Here is a 21,895-nt window from a genome sequence, read left to right as displayed (position 1 = left end):
TATAATAATAATAATAATAATAGCTAAAAAATAACTAATATTTATTAAGTGATTATTTTAAACTAAAATGCATACCACTTAATTCACAATAGGAAACTAATTATTTGGGATATTTTCCTGAAATAATATTTATAGACACTTAATTAATAATACTGGCTTTACTTTTCACTATAATAGGGATATATTTATGCTACCATTGACTATATGGGACATAAACAAATATGTGATATCTTTTCTGCATATTAATGAGTGATTGTCACAGTGCTCCTGAGGTATGTATTTTTTTTAATTTTTTTGATGTTTATTTATTTTTGAGAGAGAGAGAGAGAGAGACAGAGCATGAGCAGGGGAGGGTCAGAGAGAGCGAGAGGGAGACACAGAATCCAAAGCAGGCTCTGGGCTCTGAGCCATCAGCACAGAGCCCGACATGGGGCTTGAACCCACGAACTGTGAGATCATGACCTGAGCTGAAGTCAGACGCTTAACCAACTGAGCCACCCAGGCACCCCGAGGTATGTATTTTTAGAACACATTTGCTGTGGCTTTTACAATATTAATTGAATAATTTAGCTTTCATTCACACCAGTTCCACTGGAATATATAACATTGAATAAATTAAATTTTAACCTAATTATTTTTGTTACTACCCATTAAATAATATTTAAGTCATTTTTACCGTATAAAAAGTTTATCAAATGTCCACATTGTTGATTTTTATCTAGTGCCATTTAACTTACTAGACTTACAATCTACTATAAATTTCACTCTAAAACATTGAACCTATTTCTCATCAAACTCAAAAAAAATTTTCAAGTGAAAATCACACAATGTTTGCATGAACAAAAGCCCTCTCATTCGCTTTTGCTTTCTCCCACATTCTTCCATGATGTTACTTACTATATAATTTGTAAGAAGAACCACTGATCTGAGAGCCCTTATAATAACAGGTGCAGTGGCACCTGGGTGGCTCAGTTGGTTAAGCATCCAACTTCAGCTCAGGTTATGATCTCAGGGGTCAAGAGTTCAAGCCCTGCATTGGGCTCTCTACTGTCAGAGGCGAGACTGCTTTGGAACCTCTGCTTCCCTCTCTGCCCCTCCCCCGCTCATACTCTCTCTCTCTCTCTCTCTCTCTCTCTCTCTCTCTCTCTCTCTCCCTCTCTCAAAATAAATAAGTAAACATTTAAAAAATATCATAGATGCATTCTTTGTTTTATGATGCAGTAATTACCCACAGTGGTATAGTTATAATGTGAACAGTGTAACTATGATCTGGTAAAATGTACTCCTTGAGCATGGAAGGTATGTAGACATGATTTGTTAAATGCCAACTCATAACAGAAGAGTTCATATGAGAAGACCAACTAGAAAGCAATAGAAATGAATTCTTTTGATATCTCTGTCATCCTCTAAATGGTTTCTGAAGAAATATTGAATATTTTATGTAGTTTCTTTTTTTGATAATCCATTTAGTGACCTTATTCTTAGTATTTCATGAAATAACAGTGCACTCTTTATTGCCATAAAAATGAACGATACTCTTCACTACATAAAGATTGCATAAGTCACTGTATGCCTGTAAACATGATCAAGAATTGTGCTGTGATAATTTTAGATGAAGTAATTCATTTGGAACTTTATTCATAAAAATTAACATATTTGAAAATGAAGAAAAATTACTTGAAAGTCAAACCTAAATTCTTAAAATGAATAAAATATATGTAGTATTTCAAGCTAATGCAAGGCAAAACAATGTATTCAATGGACCCAAACAATAAACTGAGGAAAATGAACATTTTTTTACTTGAAATACCTAAATTTTGTTTTTAAAAATGTTGTTGCTTTGTTGCATTGAACACTCCTCATTCCTTAATGTTATTAGATTTCTTATCAAACTAATCAATGACATTATACCAAAAAACTATCTTTCCATAGTTCTATTTTAAAGATACTGACACAGCTTAAAGTATTTGAGGAAACAGATTGAATTTGTCATGTTGGCCTCAGAAAGAAATATATATATATGTCAAGTTACATAAATTTTTAGCAGCCTGAAATATTTATAATGGTCAAACTTTGATTCTTTATGTGTTGATATGATGGGAGTTTATGTTATTTGTATTGTTTTTCAAACTGTGCTTTCCTTGTGATTCTTTTATTGGTTTAGAAGAAGGATTATTTATCCTTTAGATAGTATTAATTTAACATGCTTCTCACTCAAAAAAGAAAGAAAGAAAGCCACTAAAATATATTCTGTTTCATTGACATCTTTTATAGCCTAAAATATACATTCAAACAGCAGTTGGAAATGTCAACTGCATTTGACACTGGCCAATTGATGAAAATGGTTCATCCTGTTGACTTAACTTCCATAATTAGACCTGTTCACCATGGCTGCTGCATAGTGTGTTTTAGTTACAGTGACCTGTGCTATTACAAGAAATGAGTTTTGGAAATGGTCTTTATCCTCCCAAATAAAGTTAGTGCATCCAGATTTGGAAACTGACAGCGGTAATATTCCCCAACTAAAGCTGGAGCTTAGCCCTGTTATACTTATTAAAAAGCCTATTCATACAAATTAAATCCATTCCATATCCTGGCCTCTGATGACAGCTCCATTTTTTTCCTTGTCTGGTTTGAATTACCTCAAGTCTGTACCCAGAAAGAATTTATCCCTTTCAAGAGACTTCTCCAAGCCTATAATAAATTCACATGGGTCGTCCCATCAATGTAGTGAATTTGCATTATTATTTCATTATGAGTAGGAAAGAAAGCGGATTAGATCTCTTCCAGCATTGGCAGAGCCTAATTCAACCTGAACACATGATTAAAGCTGGCATTTATGACTATAACTGTCAAAGAAAACTAATTGTAAACTGAGAGCTGTGGGTAATTATGGCTTTTGGTATTAAACCATTTCTCTCCTATTTATCACAAACCAACTACAGACTTTACTACTGTTTGGATTTAGTTGTCTGATTACTATGAACCTACTTATGCAAATGAAAATTGATTCATATTCTCAAATTAAGGGCTCTGTGTAGACTTAAGTTCAATCATGCTTTGGTATGTGTATTTTACTTTTTCTTTCCTTTAAGGTTTTTTTTTCTTGGAAAAGGTGAAGTGACAATAGTACCACTGTTCCAAGACACTGCACTTCGCACTGTTTTCATTACACACCTTGAAGCAGCTGCCTGATAATCAGTTTGACACAAATGATATTTAAACTATCTTTCATTCAGAAATGTAAAAAAATTATCCCCTATTATGTGCACATATATATAATAAAGGTTTTAGAACCATTTATGTGCATGTTAATATATTTTATGTTTACATGTATTTACATGGGTATGAATAATTATGCACATAGAAAATAGACACATATAACTATGCATATAGAAAGATATGTATACTACACACACACACACACACACACACACACACACACACACGCATTAATGCATGCACATGCACACAAACATATGGATATATCACCACTTAACATTATAAGCCCTTAATTATGTAACAAATATCTTTATAATTTTATGGGAAGCAGTATGGGGTAGTGGCTAATCATGTAAAGCACATCTATTTAGCACATCTATTCAATTTCAATTTTCCCATTTGCCAGCTACGCACATTTGTACAATTTCCTCATTTCAAAATTATCTAGACTAACTTGCATTCAGTAAGTGCTCAATGTGGGCTTTTAGCTAGTTTTATAAAATGCCATTTTTGTGACAGTGAATCACTGTGTATGAGTTTGTGTGGCAATGTATTTTAAGGTGGAAATATAATAGTGATAGGTATAATTCAACTATACGCTTCAATTTTATGGGGCAGTTCTAATTCATGAAATTGTATTCAGCAAAGGCAATTATTTAAAAGCTTAAGTAGCAGAATTTAATTTTTATAACTGCGAAAATCATTTATGAATAATAAATTACACATCAAAGGAAAAAAATAATTTCTTTTGTCTAGTGCCCTGGTTTTCAGTTCAGGGAATAGTTTCACTGAATCATATGAAATATTACTGATAATGAGTGAAATGAATTATATGTTGATAAGAATAGGCTATTTTAAAATATCAAACAGTGGGAAGTGTTGCTATTATGGATATTAATACAGTTATAGTAGGCACAGACACTCCATTGACACTTGGGTTTTAGGAAACAAAATGTTTCATTGAGAAAAGCAAAAATATTTTGAAAATGGGATGTGTCATTGAGAATGCTCAGCTCAATTACCAAAATTGAATTTTATCACTTCTGAGGGTCAAAAAAGATAATATTTTATTCATAATCATTCAGCAATATGACACTGGAACCATGGATTATGGGATTCCTTAAGTGTACCAAGTTTTGATATTTAATCTACTCAATAAATATGAATGATTAAAATCATTCCTACAATGAAAAGTAATGATATTAGTTTAAAATCAACTTCAGATGACATATGCAATAGTTACACATGTAGACTTTTGAATCAAGAACTGTTTTTCTTACCCTTTTCTTTTTCTTTATGAAATAAAAGAACTTTTAAAATTATCCTTTGTCTCATGACCCTACTGATAAGTCTTTGTGTTGATGTATTACCTTTCCATAACTGTGCATGAACATAAATATTTTGGCAGTTACATTAAATGTGCACATATGTTGTGTGTGCCACTTTTTCACTTATAACTCCCTCATAAACACTAATTCATGTTTTTACATAATCTCTGTATCAATGAAGTGACCTCTTAAAATGTCATTGAATCAATATGCCAGTATTGATATCAATATCAATAAATTTACTGAAATATGCCTTACATTTGTGAGACATTTAGGCTGTTTTAAAATTGCTATGTATGTAGACCACTAATAAGACTTCAGAGCATACTTCTTTACTTCAATCATTTACTTAGGCTTAAATATTTGGAACCAATTACATTTTAAAAAATGTTCATTTATTGAGAGAGAGAGAGAAAGAGAGAGAGAGAGAGAAAAGCATGAGCAGGGGAGGGGCAGAGAGAAAGGGAGAGAATTCCAAACAGGGTCCATGCTCAGCACAGGGCCCAACTCAGAACTTAATCTCACGACCACAAGATCACGACCTGAGCTGGTATCAAGTCAGACTCTCGACAGACTGAGCCACCCAGGCACCCCTAGAATCAGATTACATTTTTGAAAGGTATGAGACTATAGTTTTCCAGTTTTTTCCATATTATTCTACAAAGGATGATATAAGCAATAAGGCTTTTCCTAACAACATCATAGTGTCATTTTGGTTTTGTTTTTATTATTTTTTAAATCTGTCAATGGTATATAAACATTAAAATGCACTCCAAGTGTTAGGTGAAAGACCAAAGATAACAAATCAATAATTATAAAAACAAGTTCATTCTTTGTGTATACATTAAATGACATCTAATTGTTTGGACTTTACTTTCTGACAGCTTGCACTTTGCTTATGGGCCCTGAAGGACCACTGATAAATAAATTTTGCTTGCATTTCAGAAGTCTTAATTTCATATTAAAATGACAACCTGAGTCAACATGTCTGATGGAAACAACTTTTCTCAGGAAGAAATAAAAGCTTCATTACAACATTTAGTTTCTTTAACTGAAGTTAAAGTGAAAAGATATATTTTAACATGTGCTTATTCTCTTGTAGAGGAAAATACTTGAGTCAATGTACAAACTAATCATTAAAATTAAAGCTTATATAGTAAGTAGCTCAAAACACAGAGACATATTTCCTGACATATTTTCTAATTCAGATCATGGTGTGTCTAGATGAAAATTATTTGCCCAATACAGCTAGAATAACTTTGAATGAAACAACTTTTTTTTTTCACAATGATGTCATAAGTTCCTGTAATTCAATGATGATTTAGTAATAGAATTTTCACCTAAAAATAATTCTTAGATGAACTTTAAATTTTCTACAAAAAACAAATTCCAGTGTAGAATTATATTTCTTCCTTGTAGCAAAAACATTTCCAGAATTTCCTCTCATGAATGTAAAATGCCAGTGTTTATAGTATCAGATAAAATTTTTCGAAAGTGTTACTTAACATTTGTATACACATTAAGTAATCTAATTAGATATTTCGTTAGAAACACAAGTCTTGTGGGGAGGAGCCAAGATGGCGGAAGAGCATGAAATCTTTTAGTGTGTATCGCGTCCGTGAAATACAGCCAGACCAACACTAAACCATCCTACACACCTAGAAAACTGATTGGAAGATTAACACAACAATCTGCACAACCTAAACCACGAATTCAGCAGGTACACGCCGCGGAGAGCTGAACCTGGGGATCAAGAAGTCCCAAAGGTAGGGAACTACTTTTGCAGGCAGGGAGAGGACGGAGACTGGGGAGAGTAGCTGGAGAGAAAGTGGAAAATTGGAAGCAGCCGCAGGGACTAAACTAAAAAGGGAGAAAGGAGAAAGGAGAGGGTTTAAATTCCATTAAGACTGTAAACAAGGGGAGTGCAAAGGCTGCAACTCTGCAGCTTGATACCTGGCGATGCTCTGGTGGAAAGGGCGAATCCCCAGGAACAGAGTGGGATCTGGGAGGTTCTCGGGCCACACAGGGAAAAGCAGCTTCACCGCTGAAAGGACATTTGGTAGAGACTGTTGAAGCCACCTGGTCCCAGCAGACCCCAGAAGGTGGCCACATTTGCTGGTGCTGGGGCAAGGTCGTTAAGGGTGAAGCCTGGTGCCAGATGTGTGTTGTGATTTTCCATAATCCCTGAGACTCTGATGCTACACTGTGTCACAAACATTTTCTGAGACAGGCTGGCACCTGGCCGCAGTCTCAGGGCACTGGCAACAACAGGGTCCAGCGAGCATACCTGGGTACAGCCGATATTCGGCCATTGCTCATTCGGCCATTGCTTGGTGAGACCCTCCTACAGAGGGGCAGAACGGGCCAAAGCCACAATCTGTCAGAAGTAGGGGGTTGGGGAAAACGGCCGCATCTGAGACAAGGCTTGGGAGAGAGATGCTGCCTGGGGCCTGGTCATGGAGAGTGAAGAAGCGGGGAGTGGACGAGAGCTGAAGACAGAGGACAGGTGCGCAATTGCTGATCCAGGAGAACAGACTAGGTAGCTGGGTCATGACATTTTCACCGCTCCCACGCATGTGCATACGCACCTACGAGCCCCACAACAATCCACCCCAGTAGGCTAGCAGTGTCATCTAGTGGAGAGCAGAGCTGTTACACTGAGCCCTGTCCAACTGGGCCAACCTCGCTCTTCAAGAACACAAGTCTCACCGCCAGCTTAATTTATGGACTATAAAGAGCTACATAGACTGACTTCTAGGGAAAAACGAAGCAATTTCAGTCCTACTGCAATCTGTTAGTAGGTTCATCTGTTCAATTTTCTTTCTTTTTTTTTCTTTTCCCCTTTATCTCTTTTACAATTCTTTTCTTTTTCTTGAATACAGAAAGAGAAAAAATTCATTTTTATTTTCAATTTTAATTAAAAATATTTCTTTAATTTTTATTACTATACTTTTTAAATGCTTAGTAAATGTGTGTAAATGTTTTCAATTTCTACTTTACTTCCATCATTTTATTTTAGTCAACATCAGTGTACTCACCTTTTCAAATTCTCAACTTCCTTTTTTCTTTCTTTTTCTCTTTTTCATCTTTCATTTTCTTTTTCTTGAATACAGAAAGAGAAAAACTTCATTTTTACTTTCAATTATTATTAAAAATATTTTTATTTTTTATTACTATATTTTTTGCTGTATGTAATTTTTTTCAAATTCTATTTTACTTCCATCATTTTATTTTAGTCTACTACAGTGTATTCACTTTTTCAAATTTTCAAACGATTTTTTCTTTTCTTTTTATCATTTTTTCTTTTTCATTTTTCTTTTTCTTAAATACAGAAAATGAAAAGATTCCTATTTTTTTTATTCAAAATATTTTTCTTTAATTTTTCTACTACATTCTTTATTTTGTGTATATTTTTTCAAATTCTATGTTACCCCCATCATCTCATTTTGGTCTACTTCAGTGTATTCATTTTATCAAATTCTCAAATGATTTCTTTCCCGCAACCTTTTTTTCCCCCTCCAAACTTTGAAACCACTTTCAACACCCAGAACAAAACATACCTAGGATCTAACATCATCTATTCAAAATTTGCGTGTGTGTGTTTTTAATTTTTAATTTCAATATATTTTTTAATTTTTTTATTTCAATTTTTCTACCTCATTAATTCCTTTTCTCCCTTCAAAATGACAAAACGAAGGAATTTACCCCAAAAGAAAGAGCACGAAGAAACGACAGCCAGGGATTTAACCAACACAGATACAAGCAACATTTCTGAACCAGAATTTAGAATCACGATAATAAAAATACTAGCTGAAGTCGGAAATAGATTAGAATCCCTTTCTGCAGAGATATAAGTAAAAAATAGCCAGAATGAAATTAAAAATGCTATAACTGAGCTGCAATCACGGATGGATGCTGCAGAGGCAAGGATGGATGAGGCAGAGCAGAGAATCAGTGATATAGAGGACAAATTTATGGAGAAGAACGAAGCAGGAAGAAAGAGGGAGATTAAGGCAAAAGAGCATGATTTAAGAATTAGAGAAGTCAGTGACTCATTAAAAAGGAACATCAGAATCATAAGGGTCCCAGAAGAGGAAGAGAGAAAAATAGGGGTAGAAAGGTTATGTGAGCAAATCATGGTGGAAAACTTTCCTTACCTGGGGAAAGACACAGACATCAAAACCCAGGAAACACAGAGGACCCCCATTAGATTCAACAAAAACTGATCATCAACCTGGCATATAATAGTCAAATTCACAAAATACTCAGGCAAGGAAGAATCATGAAAGGAGCAAGGGAAAAAAAGTCCCTAACCTACAAGGGAAGACAGATCAGGTTTGCAGCAGACCCATCCACAGAAACTTAGCAGGCCAGAAGGGAGTGGCAGGATATAGTCAGTGTGCTGAATGAGAAAAACATGCAGCCAAGAATTCTTTATCCAGCAAGGCTGTCATTCAAAATAGAAGGAGAGATAAAGAGTTTCCCAAACAAACAAAAATTAAAGGAGTTTGTGACCACTAAATCAGCCCTGCAAGAAATTTGAAGAAGGACTTTCTGAGGAGAGAAAAGATGAAAAAAAAAATATATATATATATATACCAAAAGCAACAAAAGAGTAGAAAGGACCAGAGAACATCACCAGAAACTCCAACTCTACAAGCATCATAATGGCAATAAGTTCATATCTTTCAGTACTCACTGTAAATGTCAATGGACTCATTGCTCCAATCAAAAGACATAGCATAACAGAATGGATAAGAAAACAATATCCATCTATATGCTATTTACAAGAGACCCACTTTAGACCTAAAGACACCTTCAGATTGAAAATGAGGGGATGGAGAAACATCTATCATGCTAATGGTCAACAAAAGAAAGGCAGAATAGCCTTACTTATATCAACCTAGACTTTAAAATAAAGACTGTATCTAGGGATGCAGAGGGCATTATATCATATTGAATGGGTCTATAGACCAAGAAGACCTAACAATTGTAAACATGTGCCAAATGTGGGAAAACCCAAATATATAAATCAATTAATCACAAACATAAAGACACTCATTGATACTAATACCTTAATAGTAGGAGACTTCAACACCCCACTCACAGCAATGGACAGATCATCTAATCAAAAAATCAACAAAGAAACAATTGCTTTGAATGACACACTGGACCAGATGGACTTAACAGATATATTCATAACATTTCATCCTAAAGCAGAATATACATTCTTCTCCAGTGCACATGGAACATTATCCAGAATAGACCATATACTGGGACACAAATCAGCCCTAAGTAAGTACAAAAATATCGAGAACATACCATGCATATTTTCAGACCACAACGCTATGACACTTGAAATCAACCACAAGAAAAAATTTGGTAAGGTAACAAATACTTGGAGACTGAAGAACATCCTGCTAAAGAATGAATGGGCTAACCAACCAGTTAGAGACAAAATTGAAAAGTATACGGAGGTCAATGAAAATGATAATACCACAACCCAAAACCACTGGGACGTAGCAAAGGCGGTCATAAGAGGAAAGTATATAGCAATCCAGGCCTTCCTAAAGAAGGAAGAAGGATCTCAGATACACAATGTAACCTTACACCTTAAAGAGCTGGAAAAAGAACAGCAAATGAAACCCAAAACCAGCAGAAGACAGGAAATAATAAAGATTAAAGCAGAAATTAATGCTATCGAAACCAAAAAAAAAAAAAAAAAAAAACAACAACAAAAAAACCAGAACAGATCAATGAAACCAGAAGCTGGTTCTTTGAAAGAACCAAACTGATAAAACACTAGCCAGTCTGATCAAGAACAAAAAGGAAAGGACCCAAATAAATAAAATCAAGAATGAAAGAGGAGAGATCACAGCCAATACAACAGAAATGCAAACAATAATAAGAGAATATTATGAGCAATTATATGCCAATAAATTGGGTAATGTGGAAGAAATGGACAAATTTCTAGAAACATATACACTACCAAAACTGAAACAGGAAGATACAGAAAATTTGAACAGACCCATAACCAGTAAGGAAATGGAATTAATAATCAAAAATCCGCCAAAAAATAAGAGTCCAGGGCCAGATGGTTTTGCAGGGGAATTCTACCTGCAAATAGTTAACACCTATTTTCTTGAAACTGTTCCAAAAAATAGAAATGGAAGGAACACTTCCAAACTGTTTCTATAAAGCCAGCATTACCTTGATTCCAAAACCAGAGACCCCATGAAAAAGGAGACCTATAGACCAATTTCCCTGATGAACATGGATGCAAAAATCCTCAACAAGATATTAGCCAACTGGATACAACAATACATTAAAAAAATTATTCACCATGACCAAGTGGGATTTATACCAGAGATGCAGGGCTGGTTAAATATCCGCAAAAACAATTAACATGATTCATCACATCAATTAAAGGAAGGACAAGAACCATATGATCCTCTCAATAGATGCAGAGAAAGCATTTGACAAAATACAGCATCTTTTTTTGATAAACACCCTCAGGAAAATAGGGATAGAAGGATCATACCTCGAGATCATAAAATCCATATATGAACAAGCCAATGCTAATATCATCCTCAATGGGGAAAACTAAGAGCTTTCCCCCTAAGGTCAGAAACAAGAGAGCGATATCCACTTTTGCCACTGTTACTCAACATAGTATTGGAACTCTTAGCCTCTGCAATCAGATAACACAAAGAAATAAAAGGCATCCAAGTATGCCAGGAGAAGGTCAAACTTTCACTCTTTGCAGATGACATGATACTCTATATGGAAAACCCAAAACATTCCACCAAAAACCTGCTAGAATTGATTCATGAATTCATTAAAGTTGCAGGATAGAAAATCAACACACAGAAATCGTTTGCATTCTTATACACCAACAATGAAGCGACAGGAAGAGAAATCAAGGAATTGATCCCATTTACACTTGCACCAAAAACCATAAAATACCTAGGAATAAATAAATCTAACCAAAGAGTTGAAAAATCTATACACTGAAAACAATAGAAAGCTTATGAAAGAAATTGTTGAAGACACAAAAAAATGGAAAAAAGATTCCATGCTCCTGGATAGAAAGGCCAAATATTGTTAAAATGTTGATACTACCCAAAGCAATCTACATATTCAATGGAATCCCTATCAAAGTAACACTAGCATTCTTCACAGAGCTAGAACAAATAATCCTAAAATTTGTATGGAACCAGAAAAGACCCCGAATAGCCAAAGCAATCTTGAAAAAGAAAACCAAAGCAGGAGGCATCACAATCCCAGACTTCAAGCTATCTAAAAAGCTGTAATCATCAAGGCAGTATGGTACTGGCACAAGAACAGACACTCAGATCAATGGAACAGAATAGAGAACCCAGAAATGGACCCACAAATGTATGGCCAACTAATCTTTGACAAAGTAGGAAAGAATATCCAATGGAATAAAGACAGCCTCTTCAGCACATGGTGCTGGAAAAACTGGACAGCGACATGCAGAAGAATGAACCTGGACAACTTTTTTACACCATATACAAAAATAAACTCAAAATGGATGAAAGACCTCAATGTAAGACTGGAAGCCATCAAAATCCTTGAGGAGAAAGCAGGCAAAAATCTCTTTGATCTTGCCCACAGCAACTTCTTACTCAACACGTCTCCAGAGGCAAGGGAAACAAAAGCAAAAACGAACTTTGGGACCTTATCAAAATAAAAAGCTTCTGCACAGCGAAGGAAACAATCAGCAAAACTAAAAGACAACTGACAGAATGGGAGAAGATATTTGCAAATGACCTATCAGATAAAGGGTTACTATCCAAAATCTATAAAGAACTTATCAAACTCAACACCCAAAAAACAAATAATCCAGTGAATAAATGGGCAAAAGACATGAATAGACACTTCTCCAAGGAAGACATCCAGATGGCCAAATGACACATGAAAAAATGCTCAACATCACTCATCATCAGGGAAATACAGATCAAACCACAATGAGATACCACCTTACACCTGTCAGAACGACTAACATTAACAACTCAGGCAACAGCAGATGTTGGGGAGGATGCAGAAAAAGAGGATCTGTTTTGCATTGTTGTTGAGAATGAAAGCTGGTGCAGCCACTCTGGAAAACAGTAGGGAGGTTCCTCAAAAAACTAAAATAGAATTACCCTACGACCCAGCATTTGCACTTTAGTTATTTATCCAAGGGATAGAGGTGTGCTGTTTCTAAGGGACACATGCACCCCCATGTTTATAGCAGCACTATCAACAATAGCCAAAGTATGGAAAGAGCCCAAATGTCCATTGGTAGATGAATAAAGAAAATGTGGTGTATATATACATATATATATAATGGAGTATTACTCGGCAATCAAAAAGAATGAAATCTTGTCATTTGCAATTACATGGATGGAACTGGAGGGTATTATGCTAAATGAAGTTAGTCAGTCAGAGAAAGAAAAAAATCATATGACTTCACTAATATGAGGACTTGAAGAAACAAAACAGATGAACATAAGGGAAGGGAAACAAAAATAATATAAAAACAGAGAGGGGGACAAAACAGAAGAGACTCTTAAATATGGAGAACAAACAGAGGGTTACTTGGATGGGTTGTGGGGGGGGAATGAGCTAAATGGGTAAGGGGCATTAAGGAATCTACTACTCAAATCATTGTTTCATTATATGCTAATTAATTTGGATGTAAATTTAAAAAAATAAAAAATTAAGTAAAAAAAAGAAACACAAGTCTTTACTATTTTTATTCATTGATCATCATTAATGATGTCTCTATAGGTGAGTAAGTTGATATGCAAAGAAGCTACTCATGTAAACCAACACATAAAAAAAAAGTAAAATGGAAAATATTTCATAGATTTTTTGGTGTTCTCAATAATATAGAATATAATTTCTCAGAGAATGCAATAGATATAACCAGGGATTGCTGCATTTAAGAGGAGTAACATATCATTGCTCAATTGTAGTCCACACCCATTTTTACAGTATTTAGGAACAGAACGTCTATAACCAAAATGAGAATAAGAAAAACTGAAACCCAAAAATATTGAATAGGATCCTGGGAACTTAGCAAGCCTTAAATGACAGTGACTAAAAATCTACTACACTATAAGAAGATTCATTCATGCTCATTGTGTGGACATCAGTGCAACACAGACTAAGTGGTGTTCATAGCGGATGTGAGAGCTCTTGGTGCATTGGCTTGCATTAAGGACTGGAGACTACAAACCAAAACTTTAATTTTTGTCTTTCACTCCAGAATGCAAATTTAAATAAAATCTTTTCTAATGAGAGCCTTAGTATTACAGGGATTTGACGGGATAGTAAGAACCATGAAAATATTTTCTCTTACTATTTCTTAACAGTTATATGTGTCAAAATAATATGACTTAAAACGCCTTCTATTTTTATTTTAGTGCCAACTGCCACCAGAAGCACTTGGGCCTTCATAATGCAAATTCTAAATGACACAAATTACAGAAGATTTATTTTTTGAGGAGGACAAGGAGGGTATCTACCCCAGGGAAGCCATGCATATTTGAATAATATATTTGTTTATTTATTGCCCCTATTTAAATGCATTTTTGTAATGCTTTTAAATAATGCTTTCTTTAAAAGCATTAAATAGGGGCATTAAATAAGCAAATATATTTTGGAACAAATATCAGTTCTTCCCTTCTTTCTTTTGGGATACTAATAGCTATGCCTTTATTCTTTAGGCAAGATACTAGAAGAACCTTCTTTGACAACCATAGCATCCTAAGAGTAAATACACTAGGGATTTTCAGCTAGACATTTGATAGCAAAGTCCAGTTGATAAATAAACTTCATACACATGCTTAGAGCTTCTAGTTGGCTTTATAACATCTTACTCTTAAATATGAGATGGTAAGCAAGGATCAAAATATAAATAAGGAAAGTTAAGACCAAATAAATTAAAGTAATTAAAAACAAGCTATGATTCAGTAATATGTTTCTGGAAGCCACCAGCTTGGAGGCAGGGGCCAACTGTTAATATCTTCTCCCTACTCTGTATTTAGTGACTCCATGTTGGTACATTTAAATTTGCCATAGTGGAGGTACTTACGCCATTGAAAGTGGCTAACTCTAAAAATACAATGCTGTTGAAACTGCACAACTAAAGGGAGAGAAGAAGCCACATGAGGTAAGAGGTGCAGAGAGGTGGTTTAGTAGAGAAGTGGATCACAGGTGCTGAGGAGGGGAAGGAGCTCTGGTGAGAGAGAGAGAGCGAAAGGGGTGGGAAGGGAGTGAGGGAGAGGTGAACACAGGGGATTGGACAAGGAAAACACTCTCCCAAAGCCATTGACTTAGAAGATGGGAGGGACTAATTTTCATGAAGTTTTATAACCAGCAGGGCTTAAAGACTGAATGGAGTTTTAGAGGTCTGAGGCATGGCTGGTGTGGAGACCTGAGGGTGCGGCAGTGTTCTTGTGGAGGAGGGCAGATAATGTGGGGCAGGATGTGACTGGAGGATCCCATGGGATGCACTCAGAGGGAAGATTCCCAATTCTTGGAGTGCATCCGGGAGATGTGGCATTGCTTCTCTGGGAACAAAAGAGCCAGTAATCACCAGTTCTGTCCCCCACTCCTCAGCACAGAAACAGAGACACTTGCTGAGGGCAGGTAACCTGGACACTGGCTCTTTGTTGTGCTTTACTGCAAAATCCACACACCTGTGCTTTGATGCAATTGCCCTTCTGGGACAAACTTCCATTAGTCTCAGTGCAATAAGACCTTCCCCCAGAGGACCAACGCAAGTCACCTCCATGCCAGGTCCCTAAAACTTGGAGTTTTAAAACTCATCCAGCCTGCTTGAGAAAGAGCCCAAAGTACACTGTGCTGCCAGGTGGGCAGGTGGCCTAGGCAGACTAGGTGAAGTCAGATATCTGAGGGATGCCTGGGACACACAAGGGGAAATTGTTCGCTCTTCTGGGAAGGCTTCCTGGACACGACAGCTGCAAACCCCCCTCTCCAGGGAGCTGGTTAGCTCCATTTCTCTACCCAGCCCCTCAGATTAAACTAACCAGGAAGTAGCACAGCATCAACACTGCTGGCCTAAGCCTCTTACACTAAGGGCTCCCCCACCCCCCTGCCGCCTGTGCTCTGCTGGTGCCACTTTCCCCAGAGGAATGTGCCTGAGAACCAGAGCAGCAAGCCCCCCCTACCCCGCCCCAACAAGAAGACCAGCACAAATGCCCCACATGCACCAAGCCTATTGACCACAGAGTTCTGCAAAGCTTCAGCTCTAGTGGAAATAGTATCAGGTCTCTTTTAACAAGCAGACCAGAGCACACCTAGTTAAAACTCACCACACTCTGGCCAAGGTCCAAACACTCCCCACTGCAGGCAAGGAGAAACTCTGCAGAGGACTGCACTGAGGGAACGAACAGCCAAAACAGAGCAGCAGAGTGAACATAGCACACACCAGAGACACTTCCTGAAGCACCAGGCCCTGGACAGTATAACACCTCTTCTTCATAAAGTCCTTACTCCCAGGAGCAAGAAGTATAACAGGCTTTCCTATCATACACAAGAAGACAGACTTAGACAAAACGCCAAGAGGGAGGGATTAATGCCAAAAGAAAGAACAAGAAAAGGTCATGGCCAGGGGTCTAATCAAAACAGATATAAATAATATGCCTGCTCCAGAATTTAAAGCAACAATCATAAGGATAGTAGCTGAGCTTGAAAAAAATCATAAAAGACACCATGGAGTCCCATACTGCTGAGGTAAAATACCTATAAACTAGTCAGGCCAACTAGAAAAATGCAATAATTTAGATGAGAAACTGACTGGATATAATTACTGCAGGACAGAAGAATCAGAGAAATAAATAAGTGATGTAGAAGGTAAAATTATGAAAAATAATAAAGCTGAAAATAAGAGGGAAAGAAAAATATCGGATCATGAATGTGGACTTAGGGAGCTCAACTCCATAAAACAAAATAACATTCGTATCAAAGGAATCAGAGAAGAAGAAGAAGAGGGAAAAGGGGGCAGAAGATTTACCTGAGGAAATTATAGCTGAAAATTTCCCTTATCTGAGGAATAAAACAGATATCCAAGTCCAGAAGGCACAGAGAACTCCCGTCAAAATCAACAAAAGTAGGCCAACAATAAGACCTATCATAGTTAAATTTGCAAAATACAGAGATAAAGAAAAAATGCCAACAGCTGCAAGACAAAAGAAGTCCCTAACTTACAAGGAAAGACAAATAAGGTTGGCAGCAGATCTCTCACAGAAACTTGGCAGACAAGAAGTAAGTGGCATGGTATATTCAACACCCTGAATGTGAAAAGTATGCAGCCAAGAATACACTATCCAGCAAGGCTATCATTCAGAAAAGAAGGAAAGATAAAGAGTTTCTTGGACAAACAAAATCTAAAGGAGTTTGTGACCGCTAAATCAGACCTGCAAGAAATATTAAAGGGGACTCTGAGTGAGAAAGACCAAATGTGACAAAAACAAGAAAGGAACAGAGAAAATCTCCAGAAACAATGACAAAACAAGTAGGGGAATTTAACACCCCACTTACACCAATGGACAGATTTTCTAAGCAGAAAACTGACAAGGAAACAATGACTTTGAAGGACACACTGGACTGGATGGATTTAACAGAGATATTCAGAACATTTCCTCTTAAAGCAGCAGAAAACACATTCTTCTTAGGTGAACATGGGAAATTCTCCAGAAAGATCACGTACTAGGTCACAGATCAGTCCTCAGTAAGTACAAAAAGATTGAGATCATACCATGCATCTTTTCTGACCACAACACTATTCAACTTGAAGTCAACCACAATGAAACAATTTGGACAGGCAACAAATACAGGGAGAGTAAAGAAGATCCTACTAAACAATGAATGGGTCAACCAAGAAATTAAAGAGTAAATAAAAAAATATATATGAAAACATGGTGGTCCAAAACCTTTGAGATGCAGCAAAAGCAGTCATAAGGGGGAAGTATAAAGCAATATAGGCCTACCACAGAAAGCAAGAAAAATCTCAAACAACCTAACTTTATATCTAAAGGGACTAGAAAAAGAACAAAAACTGAAGCCTAAAGCCAACAGAAGAAGGGGAATAATAAATATTAGAGCTGAAAAAATGATATAAAAATAAACAAAAACACAATAGGACAGATGCTATACTTTGAAAGGAGGTGCTGGTTTTTTGAAAAAAATAATAATATTTATAACCCCCTAGCCAAAGTTACAGAAAAGAGAAAGGACTCAAATAAATAAAATCACAAATGAGAGAGGAGAGATCACAATCAACACCATGGTAATACAAACAATTATAAGAGTATATTATGAAAAATTATGTGCCAACAAACTGGACAATCTGGAAGAAATTGATAAATACCTAGAAACATATAAAGTACCAAAATTCAAACAAGAAAAAAACAGGAAACTCAAACAGACTGATAACCTGCAAAGAAATTAAATCAATAATCAAAAATCTCCCAAAACACAAAAGTCCAGGTCTTCCCAGGGGAATTCTACCAAACATTTAAATAAGAGTTAACATCTATTCTTCTCAAACTATTCCAAAAAAGAGAAATGGAAGGAAAGCTTCCAAACTCACTTTATGTGGCCAGCATTGATCTGATTCCAAAACCATATAAGACTCCACTAAAAAGAGAAACTACAGGCCAATACCCCTGATGATCATTGATGCAAAACTTCTCAATAAAATACTAGCAAATCAAATCCAACAGTATATTAAAAGAATCATTCACCACAATCAAGTAGGGTTTATAGCTCGGTTGCATGGGTGGCTCAATATTTACAAATCAATCAATGTGATATACCATATTAATAAAAAAAAGGCTAAGAACCATATGATCCTCTCAAGAGATGCAGGAAAAAACATTTGACAAAGCATCCATTCTTGATAAAAACTTTTAACAAAGTAGGGATAGAGGGAACATAACCTCAACATCATAAAGGCCATATACAAAAACCCACAGCTAATATCATCCTCAATGGGGAAAAACTGAGAGCTTTTCCTCTATGAACAGGAGCAGGATAGGGATGTCCACTCTCACTACTGTCATTTAACATAGTAGTAGTATATCTACCTTCAGCAATCAGACACCAAAAAGAAATAAAAGACATCCAAATCATTAAGGAAGAATTCAAACTTTCCTTATTTGCAGATGACATGTGACTTTATGTAGAAAACCTGGAAGATGCCACCAAAAAACTGCTAGACCTGATATATAAATTCAGTACAGTCTCAGGATGGATACAAAATCAATGTACTTAAATCTGTTGCATTTCTATATACCAATAATGAGGTAGAGAAACAGAAATCAAGGAATTAATCTCATTTAAAATTATGCAAAAACAATAATATATGTAGGAATAAATCTAACCAAAGAGGTGAATGACCTGTAGTCTGAAAACTATAAAACACTGGTGAAGATGACAAAGAAATGGAAAGGCACTCCATGCTCATGTATTAAAGGAACAAACAGTGATAAAATGTCTATGCTACCCAAAGCAATCTACACATTTAATGCAATCTTTATCAAAATACGAACAGCATTTTTCACAGAGCTAGAACAAACAATCCTAAAACTTGGGGTCCAAAAAGACCCCAAATACCCAAAACAATCTAGAAAAGCAAAGTAAAGCTGGAGGCATCACGATTCCAGACTTTAGGTTACATTGCAAAGCTGTAGTGATCAAGACGGTATGGTAGTGGCACAAAAACAGACACATAGATCAATGGAACAGAACAGAAAACCCAGGAGTGGTTCCACAACTATAGTCAACTATTCTTCATCAAATTAAGAAAGAATATCCAATGGGAAAAGGTCAGTCTTGAAAACTAGACAGCAACATGCAAAACAATGAAACTTATACCATACACAAAAAACCCTCAAAATAGATGAAAGACCTAATGTGAGACAGAAAAATATCAAAATCCTAGAAAAGAACACAGGCAGTAACCTCTTTGACAATGGCCATGGAAATTCTTACTAGTCACATCTCCAGAGGTAAGGGAAACTAAAGCTAAACTTTTGAACTATTGAGACTTCAAGATAAAAAGCTTCTGCACAGCAAAAGAAACAATCAACAAAAGTAAAAGGCAACCTTCAGAATGAGAGAAGGTATCTGCTAATGATGTATCATTAGCAAAACCTATAAAGAACTTACCAAACTCAACACCCAAAAAACAAATAATCCAGTTAAGAAATGGGCAGAATACATGAATAGACATTTTTCCAAAGACATCCAGATGTCCAATAGACACATCAACATCACTAATCATCAGGGAAATAAAAATCAAAACCACAATAAGATATCACCTGATATCTGTCAGATGGTTAAAATTAACCACACACGAAACAGATGTTGATGATGATGCAGAGAAAGGAAGACCCTCTTACAGTATTGGAGGTAATAAAAACGGGTATAGCCACTCTAGAAAACAGTATGGAGGTTCCTCAAAATGTTAAAAATAGAACTACTTATGATCTAGCAATTGCACTACTAGGTATTTTCCCAAAGGATACAAAATTACTGAATGGAAGGGATACATGCACCCTAATGTTTATAGCAGCACTATCAACAACTGCCAAATTATGGAAAGAGCCTAAATGCCCATCAACTGATGAATGGATAAAGATGCGGTATATATGTACGTATATGCACACAAACACACACACATACACACACATATAAAAACATGGATGGAAATAGAGACTATTATGCTAAGCAAAATAAGTCAGAAAAAGACAAATACCATATTATTTCACTCATACATGTACCTGAAGAAACAAAGTGGATGAACATAGGGGGAAAGCAAGGGGCAAATCAGAAAACAGTTTCTTCACTATAGAGAACAAACTGAGGGCTGTTGGAGGGGAGGTGGGTTGGCGTGGGGTCGTATGGGTGATGGGTATTAAGGAGGACACTGGTTGTGATGAGCACTAGGTGTTATATGAAAGTGATGAATCACTAAATTCTACACCTGAAACTAATATTACACAGTATGCCAGCTAACTGGAATTTAAATAAAAACTTGAACTAAAAAGTGAAAAATAAGACACTATACAAAATTAAAATTTGATACTGTCTCATGTGTAATTATATTAAATTTATATTTTACACTGGAATGTAGTAAAATTAAGAAAACAAAAAATAAAAAAATACAATGGTATCATTATTTTTCTGAGAGACATATGGGAAGTGTTACATGTACAAACAGAAAGATATCATATATATATATATATATATATATATATATATATATATATATTTTTTTTTTTTTTTGACAGAGAGGAAGACACAGGGTGCAAGTGAGTTTGGGGCAGTGAGAAAGAGAATCCCAGAAGGGGCAGAGGAAGAGGGAGAAAGAGAGAGAGAGAAGTGGGGCTCACCCAAAGTGAAGCTCGTGTTTACCCAAAGCAGAGCTAGTGCTTACCGGAAGTGGGGCTCAAGCTCACCCGATGTGAGATCATGACCAGCTGAAGTCAGATGCTTAACTACTGAGCCACCCAGGTTCCCCGGGAGCTGCTATATTTTTAATAAAGAAAAATCAGAGATGAAAGCAAAACTTTTCAAAATTAAAATTGTGAAACTAGAATTGAAAAATGCGAGGCATTTGGTTGGCTCAGTCCGTTGAGCTTCCAACTTCAGCTCAGGTCATGATCTTCGTGGTTTGAGTCCCACATCAGGCTCACTTGCTGTCAGTGCAGAGCCTGCTTCAGATCCTGTCACCCTCTCTCTGCCCCTCTGCCACTTGCACTCTCTCTCTAAAATAAATATTAAAACAGAAAAGAAAAACTCAACAGAATTTTTGGAAAGTTTTTGCTCCACATAATAAGAACAAAGCAGAACTAAATAAAATATAGGATAAATAGGAAGAAAAAAATGGTCTAAATGTTCAACATCTAGAAAGAGGCAGCAGAGAAAGGAAGGAGAGGAGAAAATAGTAAAATTATTAAATAATATTTCCCAGAGCTAAAAATCATGAGTCTGTTGATTGAGAGCACTTGCTAAATATCCAGAGCCATGGATGAAAACAGATGCACACCATGATAAAATCACTGTTGAATTTCAAATCATGAAGATAACATGAATATCCTACAAAACTCCCTTAAGAAAAACTTGTCTTATACAGACTCAGGAAAAACAGTAATTTTCACTGTTTCAGTTTCAGCATAGAATGCTTAAAGGCAAAAAGGTAATATGAAATTACTGAGCAAAAATGATTTCCAGTCCAGAATTCTACCTCCAACTAAACTTTCATACAAAGATGAGGGTAAAGATAAATTCCGAAAGATATTGAA

The sequence above is a fragment of the Acinonyx jubatus genome, chromosome A1 (genome assembly GCF_027475565.1).
Source record: "Acinonyx jubatus isolate Ajub_Pintada_27869175 chromosome A1, VMU_Ajub_asm_v1.0, whole genome shotgun sequence".
NCBI classification, from domain to species: Eukaryota; Metazoa; Chordata; class Mammalia; order Carnivora; family Felidae; genus Acinonyx; species Acinonyx jubatus.
Note: the sequence above shows the minus strand (reverse complement) of the source record.